This window comes from Podarcis bocagei (assembly GCF_964188305.1).
Source record: "Podarcis bocagei genome assembly, chromosome: 10".
Classification (NCBI taxonomy): Eukaryota; Metazoa; Chordata; class Lepidosauria; order Squamata; family Lacertidae; genus Podarcis; species Podarcis bocagei.
In genome coordinates this window covers 67,803,248-67,827,708 of record NC_138135.1, presented here as the reverse complement: position 1 = coordinate 67,827,708, position 24,461 = coordinate 67,803,248, and the positions used below count along the sequence as shown (strand labels likewise).

General features: G+C 43.4%; 1 long non-coding RNA gene across 2 annotated transcripts; it reads right to left on the bottom strand.

The window, feature by feature from the left end:
* Window positions 1-550: 550 nt before the first annotated feature.
* On the bottom strand, window positions 551-23,404 carry LOC308596696. 2 transcript variants are annotated; one of them, XR_014012662.1, is made up of 3 exons: window positions 23,277-23,404; window positions 12,759-12,799; window positions 551-743 (listed from the first exon to the last, which is right to left on the bottom strand). It is a non-coding gene; the product is annotated as an uncharacterized lncRNA (long non-coding RNA). The 2 variants fall into 2 exon arrangements; XR_014012663.1 differs by lacking the exon at window positions 551-743 and adding an exon at window positions 12,337-12,424.
* Window positions 23,405-24,461: the final 1,057 nt, after the last annotated feature.

The window sequence follows — 24,461 nt, the reverse complement described above, 5'->3', positions numbered from 1 at the left end:
CTCGCCGTTGGAACACGATTTCTGTTCTCATCCTGAAGCAAAGTTCTTAACCTGAAGCACTATTTCTGGGTTAGCAGAGTCTGTAACCTGAAGCATCTGTAACCTGAAGTGTATGTAACCTGAGGTACCACTGTTATTGTATTTTAATATATTGCTGGAAGCAGCCTAGAGTGGCTGGGGAAACCCAGCCAGATGGGCGGGGTATAAATAATAAATTATTATTAGTAGTAGTAGTAGTAGTAGTAGTAGTAGTAGTAGTAGTAGTAATGCACAGGCATTTGTGTGAAGGCCCTTCTTAGCTGCCCCAGCCATCCTCCTCAGTCTAAGAGAATGAGGGAGATGGGGGAGTATTTATTTGACCTACACCAGGGATGACCCACAAACTATCTAGGGAGACAGCTTGCCGTAGTTCTAAGCACCTCTGGGGAGGGGAACATGGCAGTTATGCCACATATGGATGAGAAAGAGAGGAGACATAAGACTGAAATGAATGAGTGGGGAATATACCAGCCAAAACATTGCCTGCAAATCTTTAGTTTTCCGTGTTGCTATAACAAGGCAAGAATACAAATTAGGGATGTGCGTGAGACACACACACACACAGAGAGAGAGAGAAATATAAGATTTACATCCTGTTCTGGAGTGCAGTCTCGCTCAAAATTCAGTGGTGGTTTCCACGCCAGGATCTCTTTCAGGCACCCCGACAGGATGAAAAGCTGTCAGAGATTGATTCTCACATGTTGCTGCGGACAGAACAAAAAGTAATTGGCTTTAAGATGCAGCAGAGAAAAATATAAGTTAATTTTGGAGAAAATGGAACAAGCTGGCAAGAGAGGATGTGTTATCACCTCTGCTGGAAATATTCAAGGCTAGGCTACTCTATGAAGGACTCCCATGGGACGATGAAATCAATTCTGCCAGGATGCTGTGGAACGCACTGCACATCCTTCCGACTCCTAATGATTCAGCTGAGGAATGTGACGTGCTCTACAGAAAAAGGCACAATGTACAAAGCATAGTGGAATTTTTTTTTTTGTTTAAATGCCAGCCACTTCTGTCTTGCTATGAAATGGGTAAGAATGGGCGAATCAGTCAATTTTGGCTTCTCTCAGGTTCTCATTCTCGCCCCTCACCCCAATCTTAAGTTCAGTTCTGCAGATTTCTACAGGAGTTTGCGATTGTCCCCATGAAAATTCATCAATATGCACATTTCCCTATGCATTTTTGCCAAATACTCACATTTTTGCAAAACAATTTCCCCTAATATAACATATTTTTGCATGTTATTTTCGCTAATATATTCATTTTGTGCACACTGGTATATTCATATTTTTTTTTGCTGACAATATTTGGCCGTTAAAATTTTGGAAAATGTGAATTTTGAAGGATAGCTAGCCTTCCTCCCAGAAAAACAACCGGTATAAATGAATAAAATGCAAAAATATTTTTGAGCTTATCTAATCCACCACCACTAGGCTATTGGGAAGAGTCCAATGAACCCTAAAGCAGGGTAGTAGGATCCCTGTTAGAAAGGTTGGGGCTATATTATATAATATATCACAAAAAGCCACATACAGTGGTACCTCGGGTTAAGTACTTAATTCGTTCCGGAGATCCATACCAAACCTGAAACTGTTCTTAACCTGAAGCACCACATTAGCTAATGGAGACTCCTGCTGCTGCCGCGCTGCCGGAGCCCGGTTTCTGTTCTTATCCTGAAGCAAAGTTCTTAACCTGAAGCAATATTTCTGGCTTAGTGGAGTGTGTAAACTGAAGCGTATGTAACCTGAAGTGTATGTAACCCGAGGTACCACTGTACTGCTTCCAGGGTTATAATTTCCCTGCTCAGAGACAATATCTACGCTGGTGTCTACTTCGATGTAAGGAATTGCTGCGCATACGTTCTCATGTGGTTAGTACACCAGTTGGTTAGCCGGGGTATTTAATAGTAGTTTGATAGTTGTGTTATGAAAAAGGCTTGTACCTTACTTCACATTTGGTCTTTAACACTTATGTTCCTACTCAGAAATCTTTTCTGGGGAGATAATAAGATAAGGAATTCCCTGGAGGTATGGATATGATAGGTATCATAAGATCAGTGATCTTTTTCTAGAAAAAGAGGTGCTAGAACTCACCATAAACACACACCCCTTTCTCTTAAAATGGAAATGGAGAGGTGCCAGAACTCTTCTGATAAGTTCTGGCTGAAAAAAAGTCCTGAATAAGATCATAGGGAGAGCCCTGCTAGAATAGGTTGAAGGCTCATCTAATCCATTTTCTTGTTCTATTTTTTTATTATTAATAAATTTTATTATTATTTTCCACACAACAACAAAACAAAAAATATCAAAAAATAACAATATACAAAAACCAGCATACAAAACCCCCCACAAATCCATATCTTGCAAGTTAGTAATATAAACACTAAAAAGAAAAACAAACATTGACTTCCACCAATCCCACAACACCTCCTTTACCTCTCATTGCGTCTTCCTGTTTTCCTGTTTTCCTTATCATCCCTATCCTAGCATCTAGATATAAATCCTTCTTTCTTATCCTTTCACTTCACAAGGTTATTCCAGACTCAGCCAGATCTCTGACCTTGAACCTTGGCTTTTAAGGTATTCATTTAGACACCCCCATTCCTTTTTCACTTCACTTTTTGTTTTTTGTCTTATTATATCTGTCAATTTGGCTAATTCTAAATATTCTGAAAACTTACATAACCATTCTCCCCTAGTGGGTAACTGATTCCCTTTCCCATTTTCTTGTTCTAGCAGTGGCCAACCAGATGACTAAGGGATGCTTAGATGCTGGACCTGAATGCAACAGCACTTTCCCCACCTGTGATACCCCACAACTGGTATACAAAGGCGTATTGCCTCCAACACTGAGGAGGCATAGCCATCATGACCGGCGGCTTCCCCCAATGATTTGGTTAAGTCCCTACCTGTATTCATTGTATACATACGACTGTGTATCATCTGACCCATCTACTGCAATTATTAAGTTTTGATCATGGTCTTCTCTGCCCGACCGAGACTCCATCGATGGTCGATGAACGGGATCCCCTTAGAGCAGGTTAACTGCTTTAAATATCTGGGACAAGTAATACGGTCAAATAGGTCTTTTCTGGCCCATAGAGACTATATAACAACTAACGCATCTAAAGCAGCCATCCAGATTAGATCCCTATGTGCTAAGAATCAGGCTCAATCAGTGAAGATAGCCTTGAGACTCTTTAAAATGAAAGTCCTCCCCCTTCTTTTGGTGGGCATCTCTTTAGGCTCCCGTAGGGATTTTTTGAAATTGGATTCTATCCAAACGCGATTCCTTAGAGCCATCCTTAGGACTCCCCCCTCGGTAGCGGGTGCAGTTATGAGATTAGAGGTCGGCTGGCAAGCTCTACGGCATGTGGCCTTGAAGACAAAGCTCTGGCTATGGCTCAAGCTTTGTTTTAAACCAGTGGGTATTGCCCCCTCGATATTGAGGGACGATTTCCAATCATCATGGGAAAGGGAGGTCACTAACGAGGTTCAATCCTGCGGATTGTCTCACCTTTACTTTGAGTCTATGATGTACAATCAAGCTAGAGCTGTGATCTCCCGGAGACTGAGTGACATTGCCAGACTAGAGGACATAGCCCAGGTAAAGCCAGGGATGTTCCTAGGGGACCAGATTTATCGGACCATACCAGCCCCCTACCTTGCAGAAATTCACTATGTGGAATACCGTAGACTTCTTACAGCGGCTAGATTAAATGTACTTGACTCTGCGATATTGTGGGGAAGGTACAGGGGAGTACCATACGCCCAGAGAACCTGTCATTGTGCCATGGGTGTGGTTGAGTCCACCGAACACATCCTCTTGACTTGTCCTTCTTATGCAGAGCTTAGACAAAATTTTATAGACCCACTCTTATGTCAATCTAGCTTCCTATCCGGAGAAAACCAGGTTTTATACTTGCTGAATAACGTCACTAGAGCTATACCTTCCTTGGTGGCCAAATTTCTTTTTTTAGCTTTTAAGCGTCGCAAGACTATAATTGATTGTATTGATATGGGGCTATCTGTTTAGCCCATTTTAGTGTTGGCTAAGTTCTAAAATCTTCCTGGAGCTTTTAACTGTGTATTGACAAATGTACTTTTTTCTGACTGACGGTCGAATAAAAAGGATGATGATGAATTATTAAGTTTGCAGATGACACCACCATAAGGGGTTTAATAACAGGTGGAGACGAATCATCGTATAGAGGGGAGGTCCAAAAAATATCTACATGGTGCCTAGGGAACAACTTGCACATTAATATCAGCAAGACAAAGGAGATGGTGTTGGACTTTCAGAGGAAGACATCGTGGAAGAATGTTGCCTCAGGAGAGTGAGGAAAATTCCCAGGGATTATTCACACCCTGGCCAGCACTTTCTTGATCTCCTGCCCTCAGGTAGAAGATATAGAAGCATGATTAGTCACACCAACAGGGTAAAGAACAGCTTCTATCCGTGGGCTGTTCGGCTGCTGAATGAAAAGATAGCAACAGAAGAAGAAGAAGAAGAAGAAGAAGAAGAAGAAGAAGAAGAAGAAGAAGAAGAAGAATAGTAGTAGTTTGGATTTGATATCCCGCCTTTCACTCCCTTTAAGGAGTCTCAAAGCGGCTAATATTCTCCTTTCCCTTCCTCCCCCACAACAAACACTTTGTGAGGTGAGTGGGGCTGAGAGACTTCAAAGAAGTGTGACTAGCCCAAGGTCACCCAGCAGCCGCATGTGGAGGAGCGGAGACGCGAACCCGGTTCCCCAGATTACAAGACTACCACTCTTAACCACTACACCACACAGGGCAACTGATTTTTGGGTTTGGTGGGTGTAAGTCAGTAAACGAGGGGAATTAAGACTAAGAGAGCTGAGTGGGGGGTGCTTGTGTAATCTCACTGTATACAAGTTGTACAAGTGACAATAAAGTATTTCAATATTCAAATAACATTACCAGGAGTAGAGTTAGGAAGCACATGGCAATACTAGACAAACATTCTATTAGGTGTGAGGGCAGGATCTACATAGCCATGCAGAATGTTCTACATACCCCAGAATGTTTTGGGATTCTTTTTCTCAAACGGCATCCCTCACCAGCTGCACCTGCCAGCTGGAAGCCTACCTTTGAAAGTAAGGGGACTTTCAAAAGCAGGTTGTGAGATGTCAAGTTCAAAGGGCAGGAGCCCCAAATCCCATGGACACGGCTTAAGTTTCTTTTTGGACCCACCTGGTATCACTGCTCATAATCCAGACATTCTATGCCATTGGTTAATATCACTTCGGGGAAGTGCGATTAAAGGATTTCATGTCACTGACAAATTTTACCTGAATTGATTTCTCTTCTCTAAGCTGTGTGGAAATAATATTATGCGGTATAATCGTAGCGTTTGTGTCTGCCCCTCCCCAATGCATTGAGAGACCCGCAAGTCTTAAAATGATGATAATTATTAAGGACATTATTTTTGTGGAATGGAAACAGCATGAAAATACACACTGAGCCTAATGATAGCACAATCAATTAGTGCTTAACTCATCTCTGACTATATTTAGTAGAAGTATTTTTTTTAATATAGTGTTTATTTTCTTGAGGGTGGTTGCAGTTGATTTTTTCTTTCCTGGTTCTGTTGCGTGCTCTCATTTTCTCTTCTGGAACCCCGCTGCTGTAAACATTAACTTGTCTCTTAATGCTTCCTAGAAGGACACTGACTTAACAGAAAATGAAAACAAATCTTCCATTCTCACTTGAGCAAACTCACCCTTGCGCTTTTGGAAAAAACAGAGACTTAGGCAGAAGCCATAACTTATATATACATATACAAGCCATTTCCTAACCTTCTGCCCCATTGTAGCATTTCCCCAAACCAGGAATGGGGCAATAGCAATAGTCCTGTTTGGTGAATGTGCATTAAAATAAAAGATGTAGTTCAGTATAGTAAGTGCAAAATCATGCACATGGAAGCAAAAAATCCTAACTTCACATATACACTGGTGGCATTTGAGCTGGTGGTGACAGGCCAGGAAAGGAATCTTGTAGTCATAGTGGACCCAGCATATGGTCTGAAAGCACATGAAGCCACTCCATTCTTGAGGCTTAGCAAGTCTGGGTCTGGTCAGTACCTGTATAGGTGAGCACCTGGGAAACATAAGGGGTTCTATGACAGAAGAAAAGTGGGGTAGTTATTTATTAAAAGTTAAAAGGACCCCTGACCATTAGGTCCAGTCGTGGCCGACTCTGGGGTTGCAGAGCTCATCGCGTTTTATTGGCCGAGGGAGCCGGCGTACAGCTTCCGGGTCATGTGGCCAGCATGACTAAGCCGCTTCTGGTGAACCAGAGCAGCGCATGGAAACACCGTTTACCTTCCCACCGGAACCTATTTATCTACTTGCACTTTGACATGCTTTCAAACTACTAGGTTGGCAGGAGCAGGGACCGAGGAATGGGAGCTCACCCTGTCGCAAGGATTTGAACTACCAACCGTCTGATCGGCAAGTCCTAGGCTCTGTGGTTTAACCCACAGTGCCACCCGTATCCCTAGTTATTTATTTACAACATTGATAAACCGCATATTTTTTAAAACCCTCTAAAATGATAAACAATATCATTACAACAAAAATCCAACATAAAATCAGTAGTGTAAAAGCACGTACCAGCATATAAAACCAAATAAAAGGATTTCTTGGAATTTAAACACATAAAACGGGGTTCACTCTTAATTTGTGAGCTCCTTCCCGTGACAAACCAAGAGAAATGTAAGCAAAATTGACCCATTGAAGAACCCTGAGCAGAAAACTAAAACTACAAACAAGGCTTTTTTCAGCCAGAAAAAGGGTGGGTGCCATTGCCATTATCAGAGAACAAGCAAGGCATTCATGGTGAGTTCTGGCACCTCTTTAACTAAAGAAAATAACATTGACTACAAACAACAAATACCTAAAAACAAGTTGACCTCAAACTTGTAGTCCAGTGCCCCTAAGATAATGATACTGCATCTAACCTGTGCAAAAGCAGTGTTATCTGTCTTCAAATGCTACAACAAGGTAGTAAAATTGCTTGAACTTAGCATTGCCATCTGCCATCAATTACACCTGGCACCTGCTCTTCTGCATGTCAACCAGGTATGGAAAAGGCAGAGCCACAGTCGAACTATAATGCAGTGAATGATGGCCACTGAGTGAATTTGATAAGGAAAAGGAGACTAAAGAATAGCAGAATTAGAAAGTCAAGGGCAGAAAAGAACAGACTGGTGAAGACATTAAGAGATGAAAGAGAACATCCATCAAAGCCATGAGTCTTGGGAGCTGGCAATACAAAACCTTCTTGAAGATGTCTGAATCATGATGGTGTGAACAGTACTCTATGTGGATGTAGGAAGAGTAAGAAAAATAAAGAAGGTTAGGGAGGGGAGGGGGAGAAAGTAAAAGGTTTATGGAGAAATTACTTGGTCTTTTTTTGTGCTTCCATAATAATTATCAGCCATTCATGACAACATGTTGTCTGGAGAGAGAAGTCATCAGGAACATCTTGAGGGGGTAAAAATTACACCGATTTCAATCATGGTGCTAATCATAAAGTAATTATCATTTCTGAGACTGGCATAAGAATGATCATTAGCTAGGTATTAAACTGCAATCATCTGTCTCAAAAATCTAATAAAGAATCTGTTTGATCAATATTCAGAGCCATTAGCCAGGCTGACAAGTCTGTTTCCCTTATTTTTTAGTTTCAGAAGCAAGCTCTTCCTTTGCATCCACATGAAGTCTTCTTCTTCTTTTTTAAAAAGATGATTTTGGTCTTTAATTAACCTAAACTTGGTAGGAAATACAAAAGAAGGAAAGAAATCAGGTGTGTCAAAATTCTTCCCTGAAAGAGATACAGATTTCCCCCCATAGGACAAGATTTTTTATTGTCTGAATGTGGGAGTAGTTTTTCTTATTCCACTATTTTTACAAATTGTGTGTGGATTATTATTATTATTATTTGAAAAAAGTATAGTGCAATTGGGGGCTCTGGCTGATTTGGTTGTCATTCTTTGACAGAGATCTTCAAAAGTGTAAGAATTTTAATTTCTGGGTTGTGGGTTTGAGCCTCACAATGGGCAAAGTAAGCTTGCATTGCAGGGCTTAAACTCAATGACCCTCGTGGTCCCTTCCATTCTATGATTTTATAATGATTGGGAACAGCAGAGGTCAATAGTTATGACGGTTGTGGGAAAGGCTGCAAAGCTAAAATGGACATATGCAGAGCATATGGCAAGAGATGACTTGTGTCAATGAAATAAAGCAGTGCTAGTGTGGAGACCCTACAATTTTAAAAGATCCAAAGGATGACCACCAATGTGATGGGTGGACAATCTAAAACTAACAGCAGGACTTAAATGGATGCAGCAACCAAACATCAGAGCCACGTAGGTAGCCCTGTTGGTCTAACACAGTCGAAATAAATTAAAAAATTAAAAAATTGTCCAGTAGCACCTTAGAGACCAACTAAGTTTGTTCGGGGTATAAGCTTCCGTGTGCATGTACACTTCTTCAGATACACTGAAACAGAAGTCACCAGACCCTTATATATAGTGGGAGGGTGGGGTGGGATTTTTCTCAGCAGGATAGTAGGAGATGGGTAATTGACTCAATGGGTATGGTAAACCTGTCGATGACTTTCTCAAGCTCTGGGAGGAAGATCTTTCATTGCCTACAGACAGCCACCCAATCTTAAACAACTCTTCACCCACAATAATACAGCAACCAGACTTAACATGGACACTGGTCCCAGAGCCTGCAATAAACCCAGATGCCAACTTTGCTGCCACATAAACCCCGACAACACCATCACTGGACCCAACAACATCAAACATACCATCTCAGGCCTATTTAATTGCTCATCTTCTAACATTGTATATGCCATCAAATGCCAGGAGTGCCCTTCAGCTCTCTATATTGGACAAACAGGCCAAACCCTACGCCAAAGGATAAATGGACATAAATTGGACATCAGGAATCACAAGACAGAGACGCCAGTAGGAGAACACTCCAATCTCCCAGGACATTCAGTACAGGATCTCATAGCAACTATCTTATTACAAAAGAATTTCAGAAATAGACTTGAAAGAGAAGTTGCTAAATTACAACTTATTACTAAACTGAAAACTATGGAAAGACCTGGTCTGAATAAAGATATTGGATTCTTCTCTCATTACATATGCTAAAGCTATTTTTGGTCATCTGCAAGCTATCCCTTGCTTTTTCCTATAGGACTCATTGTTTGGACAATTTTTCAAACAACAGAGAACACTGGAGAGAACTTGAAGAAGAATGGATGGGAGACTTTGATGAAGAAGGAGGAGGCAATTATGTAAACAGAGATATCAAAAGTACTTTTCTTATTTCATCCAGGGATTCAAAGGGTGCTTTTTACCATGTGCACAACAAAAAAAATTGGAGTTGGGTTGGGCTATGAAGATCAATGCACAAATAGACCCTTAATGTGCTGAGTTGGTGAAGAGTTAATAATGAGAGGAGAGGCCATCTGCTTTCCAAGGCAGCTCAGGAAGAAGAATTCTGGGCTGCTTGTTTGTGCACCGGTCAGTTGTTCTTGCTTCCACAGGAAGGTACAAAAATAAACATTGCTGCTAATGAAGAACAGGAGAGACATAACTGAAAATTTCCCAGTATTCATGTGGTTGTTGGTTTCCTTCATGCTGGATTTCAGAATCTTCCACATGGGAGAACTGGAGGTTAAAAAGTCAAAAGCCATATTGTAACTCCTTTGCAAACAAACAAGAGTGTGTGTTGTATTGTCAGCTCTGATATAAAAAGGCTCCATTGCCCACCAATGTTTTGTTTTGAGCTTGGTTCTCACTGGAGGAAAACAGAGAAAAGAGGCTGTGTTTGTAAATGTCGGTGTGTGTGTGTGTGTGTGTGTGTGTGTGTGTGTGTGAACTGGTCTTGGTTAAGATCTTTTAACAAAAACATTAAAAATAATGACCATTCTTGCCTCTTCCATGCCTTCATGCCTTAATTCTGTCTCCCTAGACGTAATGAATTCACAGAAGGAAAAGGAGTCGAAAGAATAGCAGAATTAAAAAGTCAAGGGGAGAAAAGAATAGATTGGTGAACACCTTAATAGATGAAAGAGAGCATCCATCAAAGCCACAGTCTTGGGAGCTGGCAATACGAAACCTTCTTGAAGATGTCTGAAACATCCACTCAAAACCAGGAGGCAGTGATGTAAACAGTCCTCTATGCGGACGTAGGTTTTAATTCTGATTTTCCCTCCATCGTTTCAGATTTCCCCATCCACGGCCCACCCTTCACTCTCCAAAGACACACTTCTTCAGAGCAGAAGTGGTGGAAGTGGAGAAGGAAACTTTCCTGCTGTGAACTTCCTTAAGCTAAGTTTTCTTATCCTCTAAGCCAGTATCTTGTACGCTTGTAGACGAACTAAAAAGGAATACAACTTTACCAAAAACAAAAGATTATCCCCTGTGCTGAAAAAGTAAGAAGGTAATATGTGCGTGTGGTGGAGAGGAGTGTGTCACATTAGTAAAACCATCCATATTCTATAATATAAAACATGTGGAGGGATGCTGTTGCAAATTCATTTCGTGAGAGTAAAACTAGGCCAAATATCGACTGCCAAACCACAGGATTACTGGCGCAAGAATAGTAAATTATTCCTCGCAAGTTAATGGGGATAAAATTGTCAGTATACACTGGCTCAACTCCGCATATACACAATTGCACAGGCATTTCTTAAACAGGAGCAGCACAACTGCTGGATGCAGGTAGGTAGCCGTGTTGGTCTGATGCAGTCAAAATAAATAAATAAAAAATGTCCAGTAGCACCTTAGAGACCAACTAAGTTTGTTCTTGGTATAAGCTTTCGTGTGCATGCACACTTCTTCAGATACACTGAAACAGAAGTCACCAGACCCTTATATATAGTGGGAGGGTGGGGTGGGGTTTTTTTCAGGAGGGTAGTAGGAGATGGGTGATTGACTCAATGGGTATGTAAACCTGTTGATGACTGTTAACGACTGCAAGTAGTCCTACAGGAAAAAGCAAGGGATAGTATGCAGATGATTAGCTAATGTAATGAGATGCAATGAGGTCAAATGGATGCATTTAAGTCTCTAGCTTTTTTGTTTTTGTTTTTAATGGTGTAGAGGCAGCAGGCCTATGAACACTTACCTGGCACCAAGCCCAATTGAACACAAAGGACTTGCAGAATAAACCCCTAAACACTGCTTATCGTTGCAATATTGTTGACACATGTATTGGCATCTGAACTTAGCTTGAAATTTGAGGGGAAAGTATAAAGTTGGGAGCTTTCCTGTAGTTGGCCCTAGGAGACCCTCCCAGTGTCCCTGTTTCCCAGGGATAGTCCCAAATTTACAGAAGCCATCCCAGTTTCTGATTTGGTCCTGGAATGTCCCGCTTTTTCTTAGGACGTTCCTGTTTTAATGGGAGAAATGACTAAGGGCATAGAGTTAACCAATCCCTGAGCCATCTGTAGGCAGCCTTGTATGTAGAAGGTTTTTTGTTTTTTTAAAAAAAATGTTTAATGTTTTATTCTGTTTTTATATATGTTGGAAGCCACCGAAAGTGCCTGGAACAACCCAGTCAGATGGGTGGAGTATAACAACAACAACAACAACAACAACAATAACAACAACAACAGAAAAGGACGCCCCTATTTTCATCAGAGAAATGTTGGACAGTATCATCATCAAACCTTTTATTGGCATCACATACAAACACCCAAAACAATTCAATACAGAATTACCACTTCCCCGGTGGCACAAAACATTTGCTAAAAGAAAGGAGGCAGAGCAGTCTATCGTCACATCTCTAGGTCTCCCGGGAGATCAGACGTCTGCAATGTCTTTCGACGACAAAAAACCAAAACAGAGATATTTTGCCACTAACTTAGTGAGCCCCTGACCATGCCCCAGTAATAGAAAACGTATGACCTCCAACTCTGGTTTCCATGTGGGGATGCAGAGTTGATCTGGAAATTGCTGATGGAGATCAGCATATAGTTTGCAATTAAGAACCATATGTGTAAGGGTTTCCACCAGGTGGTCTTCACATGGGCAAGTTCTTTCTCCTTGGACAGTATGCCCTAGGCTGGCTGAGAGGTTGCAGGAAGCAGTTTTCAGTGTTGCTTTGCTTTGCTAGCAGAGAAGGCACCATTATACTGCCAGGGACCCACCCAAAAGATCAGTGGCCATGGCTGACCTGCTGACAGTGTTCTGCTCATGGAGGGGACTGAAGGAGAGTATTCTGTGGCCAAGTAGTGGTGGGCTTACCAGGGATGCTCGGTGATATGCAGGTTCCTAAGTCCACTTGCTCTCCTGGCACCCACACCACGTCATCCCTGAAATTTTCTTCCACCGACTGAAATGGGAGGTGAAAAGAAACAGCAGGAAAGGAAAATCAAGCGTCTACCTCCGCTGTAAGCCAGCAAGATTTAGAATGTGGTGGTCGATCTACCACAGAATCTCACCATGTCCACCACCCTTAGATTGCTCCATCACACCAATTCACCCTGTTTTGCTCAGGACTATCAATTCTGAGTGGCAACCGCTTTCCAAGTTTTCATTTAGGGGGATATTTCTTCCTCCTTTTTGGGGGGGGAACCTGGAACCTTCTGATGGGGTCTTAATGTGGGGACTATTTTGGATCATCTTGAAAGTTGGGAATTAAACTGAACAGTGATTTCATTACTTACCTTACTGGATTTGCTTATTTACTTTCCTTTTAGGGTTTAATCTTGCCAGAGACATGAAAATCCGTGGGTAGGCAATGAATAAGAAATCAAAACAAATAGACTGTTAGATCAAAGCCATTGCACTTAGAGTCCCACTGCTGCCCATGCCCATGTTTCTAAAAACTGTGGAGAAATTAAATGAATAAGGTGGGTGGCTGAGAGTGTGAAACAAGTTCGTTTTTCAAAGCACTTCTAAAAGGTATGTTTCTGACAAATGCAATTTAATTAGTTTGGTACAGTAATAAACAGAGAAGATTCGATTGGCTTATGCTATAAAGCAGGTCAGGTTTGATGAGCTAACCTTGAAATCTACACCACTATAAAGGCATAGAATAAAACGCGATGGCAGAAAGATAGTGGGGCTGCAGAGGTTCTTTGCATTCAGGTCAAAATGTCCTCAAATAGATTTAACTTTAGGAATGAATAGTAGAACATACAGGGCCCAGACTGGTGGGCCTGAAGAGACATAGCATTGAACTAGTCATCATGGTGGAATTCAGATAATAATTATTATAAATATCAATTATTTATCAGTGTCATTTGTATACTGCCCAATTAACAGTGCCATCTGAGTGATTAACAATCAAAGGTAAAAGTAAATGAATTGTCAACACACCCTGGAAGATGACTGGAGAGTCAAAGTAATGGTGAAAAAGGCCATATTTATTTAAAAATAGTTACAAAGATCTGCCAGACAACAAGCAAATAATGTAAATATGGGCATGTGAGTTTGAATTAAGGTACAGTGGTACCTCGGGTTACATACACTTCAGGTTACATACACTTCAGGTTACACACTCCGCTAACCCAGAAATAGTGCTTCAGGTTAAGAACTTTGCTTCAGGATAAGAACAGAAATCAGGTTCCGGCGGCACAACGGCAGCAGGAGGCCCCATTAGCTAAAGTGGTACCTCGGGTTAAGAACAGTTTCAGGTTAAGAACGGACCTCCGGAATGAATTAAGTACTTAACCCGAGGTACCACTGTATATTGTTTAGTCGTTTAGTCGTGTCCGACTCTTCGTGACCCCATGGACCAGAGCATGCCAGGCCCTCCTGTCTTCCACTGCCTCCCACAGTTTAGTCAGGTTCATGTTTGTAGCTTCGAGAACACTGTCCAACCATCTCGTCTTCTGTCGTCCCCTTCTCCTTGTGCCCTCCATCTTTCCCAACATCAGGGTCTTTTCCAGGGAGTCTTCTCTTCTCATGAGGTGGCCAAAGAATTGGAGCCTCAGCTTCAGGATCTGTCCTTCCAGTGAGCACTCAGGGCTGATTTCCTTAAGAATGGAAAGGTTTGATCTTCTTGCAGTCCATGGGACTCTCAAGAGTCTCCTCCAGCACCATAATTCAAAAGCATCAATTCTTTGACGATCAGCCTTCTTTATGGTCCAGCTCTCACTTCCATACATCACTACTGGGAAAACCATGGCTTTAACTATACAGACCTTTTTTGGCAAGGTGATGTGTCTGCTTTTTAAGATGCTGTCTAGGTTTGCCATCGCCTTTCTCCCAAGGAGCAGGCGTCTTTTAATTTCATGACTGCTGTCACCATCTGCAGTGATCATGGAGCCCAAGAAAGTAAAATCTCTCACTGCCTCCATTTCTTCCCCTTCTATTTGCCAGGAGGTGATGGGACCAGTGACCATGATCTTCGTTTTTTTTGATGTTGAGTTTCAGACCATATTTTGTGCTCTCCTCTTTCACCCTCATTAAAAGGTTCTTTAATTCCTCCTCACTTTCTGCCATCAAGGTTGTGTCATCTGCATATCTGAGGTTGTTGATATTTCTTCTGGCGATCTTAATTCCAGCTTGGGATTCATCCAGCCCAGCCTTTCACATGATGAATTCTGCATATAAGTTAAATAAGCAGGGAGACAATATACAGCCTTGTCGTACTCCTTTCCCAATTTTGAACCAATCAGTTGTTCCATATCCAGTTCTAACTGTAGCTTCTTGTACCACATAGAAATTTCTCAGGAGACAGATGAGGTGATCAGGCACTCCCATTTTGTTAAGAACTTGCCATAGTTTGCTGTGGTCGACACAGTCAAATGCTTTTGCATAGTCAATGAAGCAGAAGTAGATGTCTTTCTGGAACTCTCTAGCTTTCTCCATAATCCAACACATGTTTGCAATTTGGTCTCTGGTTCCTCTGCCCCTTCGAAATCCAGCTTGCACTTCTGGGAGTTCTCGGTCCACATACTGCTTAAGCCTGCCTTGTAGAATTTTAAGCATAACCTTGCTAGCGTGTGAAATGAGTGCAATTGTGCGGTAGTTGGAACATTCTTTGGCACTGCCCTTCTTTGGGATTGGGATGTAGACTGATCTTCTCCAATCCTCTGGCCACTGCTGAGTTTTCCAAATTTGCTGGCATATTGAGTGTAGCACCTTGACAGCATCATCGTTTAAAATTTTAAATAGTTCAGCTGGAATATCATCACTTCCACTGGCCTTGTTATTAGCAGTGCTTTCTAAGGCCCATTTGACTTCACTCTCCAGGATGTCTGGCTCAAGGTCAGCAACCACACTACCTGGGGTGTACGAGACATCCATTTCTTTCTGGTACATACCACTGTATATTAGGGGAACATTTATCTACTCTGCTGGGCATGTAAACGGCTGCATTCTAAAACAGCAGCTTGATCGCTCCTCTCCTATTGGACACACTGGTCCATGTGATCCCCACCAACTCATGTCTTCCTCCAAGAAGGGTGTCTGTAGCAAATCCACCCCGGCTAAAGACCAGGAGTGGCATAGCTTAGTCTTGTCTACACTCACTGGCAGAAGTTGTCCTGGGTTTCAGATCTTTCCCATCTCTACCTGGAGATGGTGAAGAACCTGACACCTTCTGTATGAAAGTCAGATTGCTCTATCACTGACCTATGGATATTTCCCATTTTTTTTGAGTTTATTTTTAATTCTAAGGAACAGGAGTTGCCAATATGGGTCCTCTTGATGTTCCTGGACTACGGCTTCTATCATCCCTGCCTTTTGGCCATGCTGGCTGGGGCTGATGGGAGTTGGCATCCAATGATATCTGGAAGCCATCATGGTGGCTAGCCGTACTGTAGAACCTTCTACTCCTTTAAACTGCAATCATAGGCACATTTTTTCTGGATATATGTCCTCATGAAACATTAGCACCCAAAAATCCAGAATCAATGTACAATCTGGCTGTTCAACGAACCCTAGGTATATGGGTTTCAATTAAAGTCACAATTAAAGTCACAAATATTCTAGAAAAGTTCACTAAAATATGTCTGGGGAACACATGAACCCAACATCCATGTATAGTTCTTTTTATCTTTTTTTTCTCCATTCCTGTTTCTTATTATTTTTGTTCTTTAGATTGATTTCTATTGTATTTTATGTTGAAAACTTTAAATAAAAACACTTATAAGATAGGCTCACTAGAATGTGCCTGGGGAACCCATGAACCCAACATCCATGTATATGCTGGGAATATATATATATATATATATATATATATATATATATATATACACACAACGTTGAATGCTATTTTTGTAAAGTCCAGCTGGAAACCATGTGTACATATTAACTGGTGCTGTATGTTTATGTAGCATCCATGCATGTATTGCAACACATTCCTTGCCCGCTGATTGAAATGCCATTTCATCATAAGGGAGCTCATAAGGCGAAGTGGCCATCAATGCTGGCTTAATCTGTCTTATTATAGCGGCAAATGAAATAAACTTCCTATGAATATGGAAAAAAATCACTGTTAACTTAATCAGTGTGTCAGGCTTTTCGATATGAAACCAATTTAGACACAGTAAGCAAAGTAAATTATTCTAATCTAATCCAATCGCTGCCAAGAAATGTGTGTACCCCCCTATGCTCTCCAACTTGCTTATAATGGAGTAGCAATTCTGAGTCATAAAGTCCCTACGAGTGCGGTTATTCAACTTCAACTGATATGTCACCTATTGACCATTCCTGAGCAGGAATAGTCTTCCTACGGTGACCCATGATTTGGTAACCTCCCTATTGCATTGCTTAATGTGTCATACATGGAGCTGGCCTTGGAGGCTTCAAGTAGTGCAGAACAAGGGTGCCAACTTGAATAAAATACTGTGGAGGCCCAGGTAAGCCCCACCCTGCATAATCAATCACATGACACAGTGCACACACACCACTGGAATGGGAATGCCCATCAACTTTGTGGGGGACCGACCCCTTCAAATACTTTATTGTGGGGGCTAAAGCTCCCATGGCCTCTAGGAGTTGGCTCCTATGGTAGAAAATATGACCGCCATAGTGTTTATAATAATAATAATAATTTATTATTTATACCCCACCCATCTGGCTGGGCTTCCCCAGCCACTGTGGGCGGCTTCCAAAAGAATATTAAAATACTATAATACATCAAACATTAAAAGCTTCCCGAAACAGGGCTGCCTTCAGATGTCTTCTAAAAGCCTGGTAGTTGTTGTTCTCTTTGACATCTGGTGGGAGGGCGTTCCATAGGGAAGGCGCCACTACCGAGAAGGCCCTCTGCCTGGTTCCCTGCAACTTGGCTTCTCGCAGTGAGGGAACGCCCAGAAGGCCCTCAGTGCTGGACCTCAGTGTCCGGGTAGAACGATGGGGGTGGAGACGCTCCTTCAGATATACTGGACCAAGGCCGTTTAGGGCTTTAAAGGTCAACACCAACACTTTGAATTGTGCTCGGAAACGTACTGGGAGCCAATGTAGGTCTTTCAAGACCGGTGTTATGTGGTCTCTGCGGCCGCTCCCAGTCACCAGTCTAGCTGCCACGTTCTGGATTAGTTGTAGTTTCCGGGTCACCTTCAAAGGTAGCCCCACGTAGAGCGCATTGCAGTAATCCAAGCGGGAGATAACCAGAGCATGCACCACTCTGGCGAGGCAGTCCGCAGGCAGATAGGGTCTCAGTCTGCGTACCAGATGGAGCTGGTAAACAGCTGCCCTGGATACAGATTTGACCTGTGCCTCCATGGACAGCTGTGAGTCCAAAATGACTCCCAGGCTGCGCACCTGGTCCTTCAGGGGCACAGTTACCCCATTCAGGACCAGGGAATCCTCCACACCTGCCCGCCTCCTGTCCCCCAAAAACAGTACTTCTGTCTTGTCTGGATTCAACCTCAACCTGGTGGCTTAGCCAGATGAAATCATACTACGCTGATTCTGAAAATTACAGTGGCTCTCTATTTTTTCCAGAGGTGCTAGTGATAATGACTTAGAACCCAAAATACCTGAAGAATCACTTTCCTCCATAGTAGCTTGCCTATGCCACAGCAACTTTGGCAGGAACTCTTCTCTGCATTCCAGCATTAGGGCAAGTGCATTATGTGGTGATTCAGCACAAGCCTTCTTTGTGGTGGCACACCAATGCTCTCTCCTCCCATAGCAGTGCAGTAGGAGCCACCATTATTCTCATTTTAGCTTCGGATCAAGTCTTATTTGGCCCTTTAAGGGTTTTCCTTTTTGACCCGTTCTGCTTTCAGCTGCCTTTCCTGATGTGGAGCTTTATTGCAACCAGCCCCAGGAATAAAGAGGCAAGGCATAAGTGATGGGTTGAAGTAGCACCACATTTTATTAACAGCATCTACCGGAGGAAATGAAAAGTGTGGAAAGCTAACTTTAACCTCAGCTTTGGGCAGCCAAACCTTGCCCATTCCATCCCATGACTACACATGGCCCCAAGGTCTAGTCCTTACTTTAAAGCGAAAAGAGAGATCTTCCAGCTCCACCCCCTCCCGGTGCCCCACAACTCTAGGTGGGTGCAGCATTTAAGAACATACTGTATCCAGGCTAGGGGCTCAGAGCAGATGGCCTCCATAAATCCCTTTCACCTTCAAAAAAAGGGCTAAGGAAGCTCTTATTTAACATTAAATACCTGAAGGAGCATCTCCACGCCCATTGTTCAGTCCAGATACTGAGGTCCGGTTCTGAGGGCCTTCTAATGGTTCCCTCACTGTGAGAACTGAAGTTACAGGTAACCAGCAGAGGGCCTTCTTGGTAGTGGCACCCACCCTGTGGAACGCTCTCCCATCAGATGTCAAGGAAATAAACAACTATCTGACTTTTAGAAGACATTTGAAGGCAGCCCTGTATAGGGAAGCTTTTAATGTTTGATGTTTTGTTTTTAATATTCTGTTGGGGGCAACCCAGCCAGATGGGTGGCTAATAATAATAAGGCAAAGGACCCCTGGGCTGTTAAGTCCAGTCAAAGGCGACTATGGGGTTGCAGTTCTCATCTTGCTTTTCAGGCCAAGGGAGCTGGTGTTTGTCCACAGACAGCTTTCCAGGTCATGTGGCCAGCAGGACTAAACTGCTTCTGGAGTGACCAGAGCACATGGAAACACCATTTACCTTCCCGCCACAGCAGTACCTATATATTTACTTGCACTGGCATGTTTTCAAACTGCTAGTTTGGCAGGAATTGGGACAGAGCAACGGGAGCTCACCCAGTGTGGTGTAGTGGTTAAGAGCGGTGGACTCGTAATCTGGTGAACCGGGTTTGATTCCCTGCTCCTCCACATGCAGCTGCTGGGTGACCTTGGGCTAGTCACACTTCTCTGAAGTCTCTCAGCCCCACTCACCTCACAGAGTGTTTGTTGTGGGGGAGGAAGGGAAAGGAGAATATTAGCCGCTTTGAGACTCCTTTGGGTAGTGATAAAGCGGGATATCAAATCCAAACTCCAAACTCCTCCCATCGTGGGGATTCAAACCGCCGACCTTCTGATCAGCAAGCCCAGGAGGCTCAGTGGTTTAGACCACAGGGCCACCCGCATCCCCCCCTAATAATAATAGTAGTACCATTTCCACACCTCCCTGTCAAGCAACGTGACCAAACGGACCATGCAAGCAAATTAACCTATTTAACTACACCCACACCAAAACCTCTACCATCCGTAGCATTCAGTACTGAGTAGGTAAAAAACTGTGTTCAGCTTGGTCAATTTGCAGACACGCGAAAAAGTTCTACTCAGCTGTGAAGCAACTGAAAGTGCTGAACTGGAACAGAGTGTGGGCTGGGCAGGTGCATGAAGTGGGCCAAAGAGGCCCATATGAAAAAGGCCAGTGTCAGGGGTTCAGAGACAGAGGCACAGGTGAGGGAGGAGACGGAGAGCGACGAGGAAGAATCCCAGGACAGTGAGGAAGAGGATGACAATGACTTGAGATCTTCCATGAGTCTCTCAAGTGAATCGGAGGATTCTCAGGAGGGGGCGCCCCTAGTCAGGACAAGGGGGGGTCACAGGGGGGACCTGCCAGGAGCAGGGAAGCAGCAGGGAAACCCCGAGCGGGAGTGGGAGATCGGGGCCGGCTTCCCAGCAGGAACGAAGGGAAGAGAGGGGGGTGCCCAGTGTGACACACGGAGCGGAGCAGGAAAGAGACAGGGGAAGGAGATCTGGGGAGAACGTCCTGCCGGAAGAGGGGGAGAGTAGTACAGGGAGTAGTGTCAGTGTCAAAAGGAAGGTCAGGGGTAGCGAGCGCGCGCCAAGTTCAAATGTGGAGGCGCGCGGAAATGGAGAAAGCCCGGAGGAGGAGCCCAGCCCCAAAGCACGAAGGAGGGGGGAAGAAGCATCTCAGGAATCCGCTTCGGGAGAGAGCAGGAGGGAAGGAACCCAGGGGGGCAGAAAGACCCTGCGGAAAAGGAAAGACAGGAAGCGGTGGTCTAGCACAAGCCTCATAAGTTGGTGCAGGGGCGGGACCGAGTCAGAGGGGACTTCAAATGTCTGACGTTAGACACTCGGGGCTGCACGCCTCGGTTGTGGAACCAATAATGAACTGCAATAAACATCCTTGTATATAAGAAGAACTTGGCGTTGGTCTTTTGTGAGCTGAGACCAGAGGCAGCCCGTGACAGCCAGCATCTATGAATTCTCTGGCTAGGTATGTTTCCCATTTCACCTACTCCCTTGTCAGTTGCAACCACGCTTACAGATGAACCAGTGCATGGCTGGACAGAACAGATTTCTTTTGTGTGTCAAGGTCCCTAAGCCACCCCAAATAAACTCACACTTCACACATCAATTTTTGTTTAAGGGTTTTGGCATGATTTTGGCCACAACTTTATTTCAATACACAAATGTGAGTGGTTGCTTAGGCATTGGTTACGACTATCTGTCTTTGCCCCAGGGACAGAACTGACTTCCGGATTCCAGCAGAAACCAGTCCGGGAAAACAATATTGGGGAGAAATGAAGCTGGGCACCAGACCCTCACTTCTCCCTGCATGCTCCCGGGGGCTTGCACGGCCTAAGCCCGATGCCAGGGACTTGGACGAAAGCATGGCAAGCCCCTGGATTCATTTAATGGAATTCCCTTGCAGCACCACCATTGGAGGGGTAGGCACTTACCCCCCCCCACCAACCAATTTTAACCAATGCCTAACTGCAAACCTTACAGGTTGTGATGATTTGCTACGTAGTAGGCAAAAAGCAAATGGCACCAGCCAATCAGCCAAATGGACAAAATTCCTACCAGGCCCCTGCCCCAAGTGCAGGCGACCCCATGACAGGCATTGTTGTTGCTTAGTCGTTTAGTCGTGTCCGACTCTTCATGACCCCATGGACCAGAGCACGCCAGGCACTTCTGTCTTCCACTGCCTCCCGCAGTTTCCTCAAACTCATGCTGGTAGCTTCCAGAACACTATCCAACCATCTCGTCCTCTGTCGTCCCCTTCTCCTTGTGCCCTCTATCTTTCCCAACATCAGGGTCTTTTCCAGGGAGTCTTCTCTTCTCATGAGGTGGCCAAAGTACTGGAGCCGCAGCTTCATGATCTGTCCTTCCTGTGAGCACTCAGGGCTGATTTCCTTCAGTATGGATAGGTTTGATCTTCTTGCAGTCCATGGGACTCTCAAGAGTCTCCTCCAGCACCATAATTCAAAAGCATCAATTCTTCGGCGATCAGCCTTCTTTGACAGGCATAGCAAGGTCAAAGCAAAAATAAAACCCCTATTCAGGGAGGGTGGGTGGGTGATCCGGTGCACGCAGCCCAAGAGGGCGCCCAAAGCTACATGTCCAGTATTTAAAACCTTTGTCCCCACCCCCAAATTGGCAACATCGAAATCTCCCCAGAGACTCAAATTACCCAATCGCTGCCTGTGGACATGCAAACGGATCTGCCCAGCAAAAATGGGGTGGCCTGCTGGCCCTCACCACAACACGTGCTCTCTGTTAGGGAGAACATGTTTTACAATTTTATTACATGCTTTAGCTGTATTATGTATTGTACTCTACCCTGGGTACCTGTATCTAGGAAGGTCAGCTTAAATATATATTTAATAAGTAAAATCGTAAGTAAGTGGTTTGTTCTATTCACCCTCAAAATGAAAGGTGAGATACTGAATTAATCTTAACAAGAATTCACAGTCAAGAGAAGGGAACAAAGGCCTGCCAAAATCCTCTTGAGTTTGTCTGTTCTGGCCAAGAAGGAATCCCCAGTGGTTCCACTTTGAATGAGACAGGAAGCAGGGAAGAGAATTAAAGGATAGGTTATTCTGTGGCATCAAACAGCATGGCTGATAATGGGCAGGTGGGTGTGGAATGGTAAAGGGCAAAACGTTGATTTCTATGCTGCTATTTCAGTATTTTAAAAATGGGTAAATATTAATCTCATAAGGAAATAAGCACGCTTTCTTCGTGTCTTTCAAAATAAGATTGGCCTTAGATATTTTTAAGACGTACAAATGACATTAGTTGGAAATGGAACTTATTAAGGTTTATAAACAAGCAGCTGGAGAGGAAGGAGAAGTTTGATTCAGTTCACATTTACAGATGAATCTATCTCGTTCACATTTTCTGAAACAATAATCAAACCAAAACATAGCTATCGTCGGGGGGGGGGGGAGGGGAGGAATCACAATTCTCTGAATTTTGCAGTTCAGTTTTGTAGCCACGTAAGCTGCATAAGGGACGCAGGTGGCGCTGTGGGTTAAACCACAGAGCCTAGGACTTACCGATCAGAAGGTCAGCGGTTCGAATCCCCGCAACGGGGAGAGCTCCCGTTGCTCGGTCCCTGCTCCTGCCAACCTACCAGTTCGAAAGCATGTCAAAGTGCAAGTAGATAAATAGGTACCACTCCGGCAGGAAGGTAAACGGCATTTCCGTGTGCTGCTCTGGTTCTCCAGAAGCGGCTTAGTCATGCTGGCCACATGAGCCGGAAGCTGTACGCCGGCTCCCTCGGCCAATAAAGCGAGATGAGCGCCGCAACCCCAGAGTCGGCCACGGCTGGACCTAATGGTCAGGAGTCCCTTTACCTTAAGCTGCATAATGTGTACAATAATGCATAAACTAGGGTAAAGTATGAATAAAAATGTATACATTCATGAAAAAAATGTACAAAAATTCATTATGTTAAGGAAATTTGCTTAGCAAAAAAAGATAGGGCAAATTCACACCAAAATGCTGATATATTTCATAAGGAATTATTATTATTATTATTATTATTATTATTATTATTATTATTATTATTATTATTATTATTATTATTACCTGCCCAACTAGCTGGGTTTCCCAGTAAAATGTAAAATGTTTAAACTTTCCCGATACAAGAAAAGAGAGTGTGTGAGAGAACTGATGTTGTTATAGGGGAATTTGTAGGATCCATACATGGATTGCATTTTCAATGTGACACAGAACTAAGAACATCTCAGCTCCAGCATAGAAACAAATACATCTTTGGCACTCCTATATTCCCTATGGAAACTTGTCCCTAGAAGAGGTCATATTACATTGTGGACACAAGGTCAATTTAAGGGAATTATTATGATTCAGCCATTGCTTCTCCGTTTACAGTCAGGTCATTTATCCAAAAGGGTTTTTCAGGTTTTTGAAGCAGAATGAAACATTGCCAACCTGTTTTACCATGTACACTAGCTAGAGATAAAATGTGGGCGCATGGTGACCAATTCTGCTCCAGTATGCTATTTGGATTCCCCCCCCCCAAGCAGGCTTACATAATTTGTTTATGAAAGTTTTTTCTGTTGTTGGTTACACTACTGTTTTGCTCTTATTAATAAAAATACAGTGATACCTCAGGTTACATACGCTTCAGGTTACAGACTTCGCTAACCCAGAAATATTACCTCAGGTTAAGAACTTTGCTTCAGGATGAGAACAGAAATCATGCTCCAGCGGCACGGCAGCAGCAGGAGGCCCCATTAGCTAAAGTGGTGCTTCAGGTTAAGAACAGTTTCAGGTTAAGAACAAACCTCCAGAATGAATTAAGTTCTTAACCTGAGGTACCACTGGACCTTTAATGTCAATGTACAACCTGTGTACAATGAAATCAACTGAGCTCCCCCCCCGAAACACTCAATCTCATTGCACTCTGTGTGCTTGTCGCACAACACACCAAACCTGAAAGTCAGTTGCACTATTTTATTTTCCGTTCAGCAGCCTAACAGCCCACGGATAGAAACTGTTTTTTAGCCTGTTGGTACCACTGGTTATACTTCTATATCTCCTGCCTGAGGGTAGAAGATTAAAGAGGTGCTGGCCAGGGTGTGAATCGTCCCTAAGAATTTTTCTCGCTCTCTGAAGGCAACGATCCCTTGCGGTCATCTAGCAGACTCAGGGGACATGATATCATGTGCTGTGTTCACCACCCTCTGTAAAGACTTTCTGTCGGGGGCTGTCAAGTCAATGTACCACATTGTGATACAATATGAGAGGACA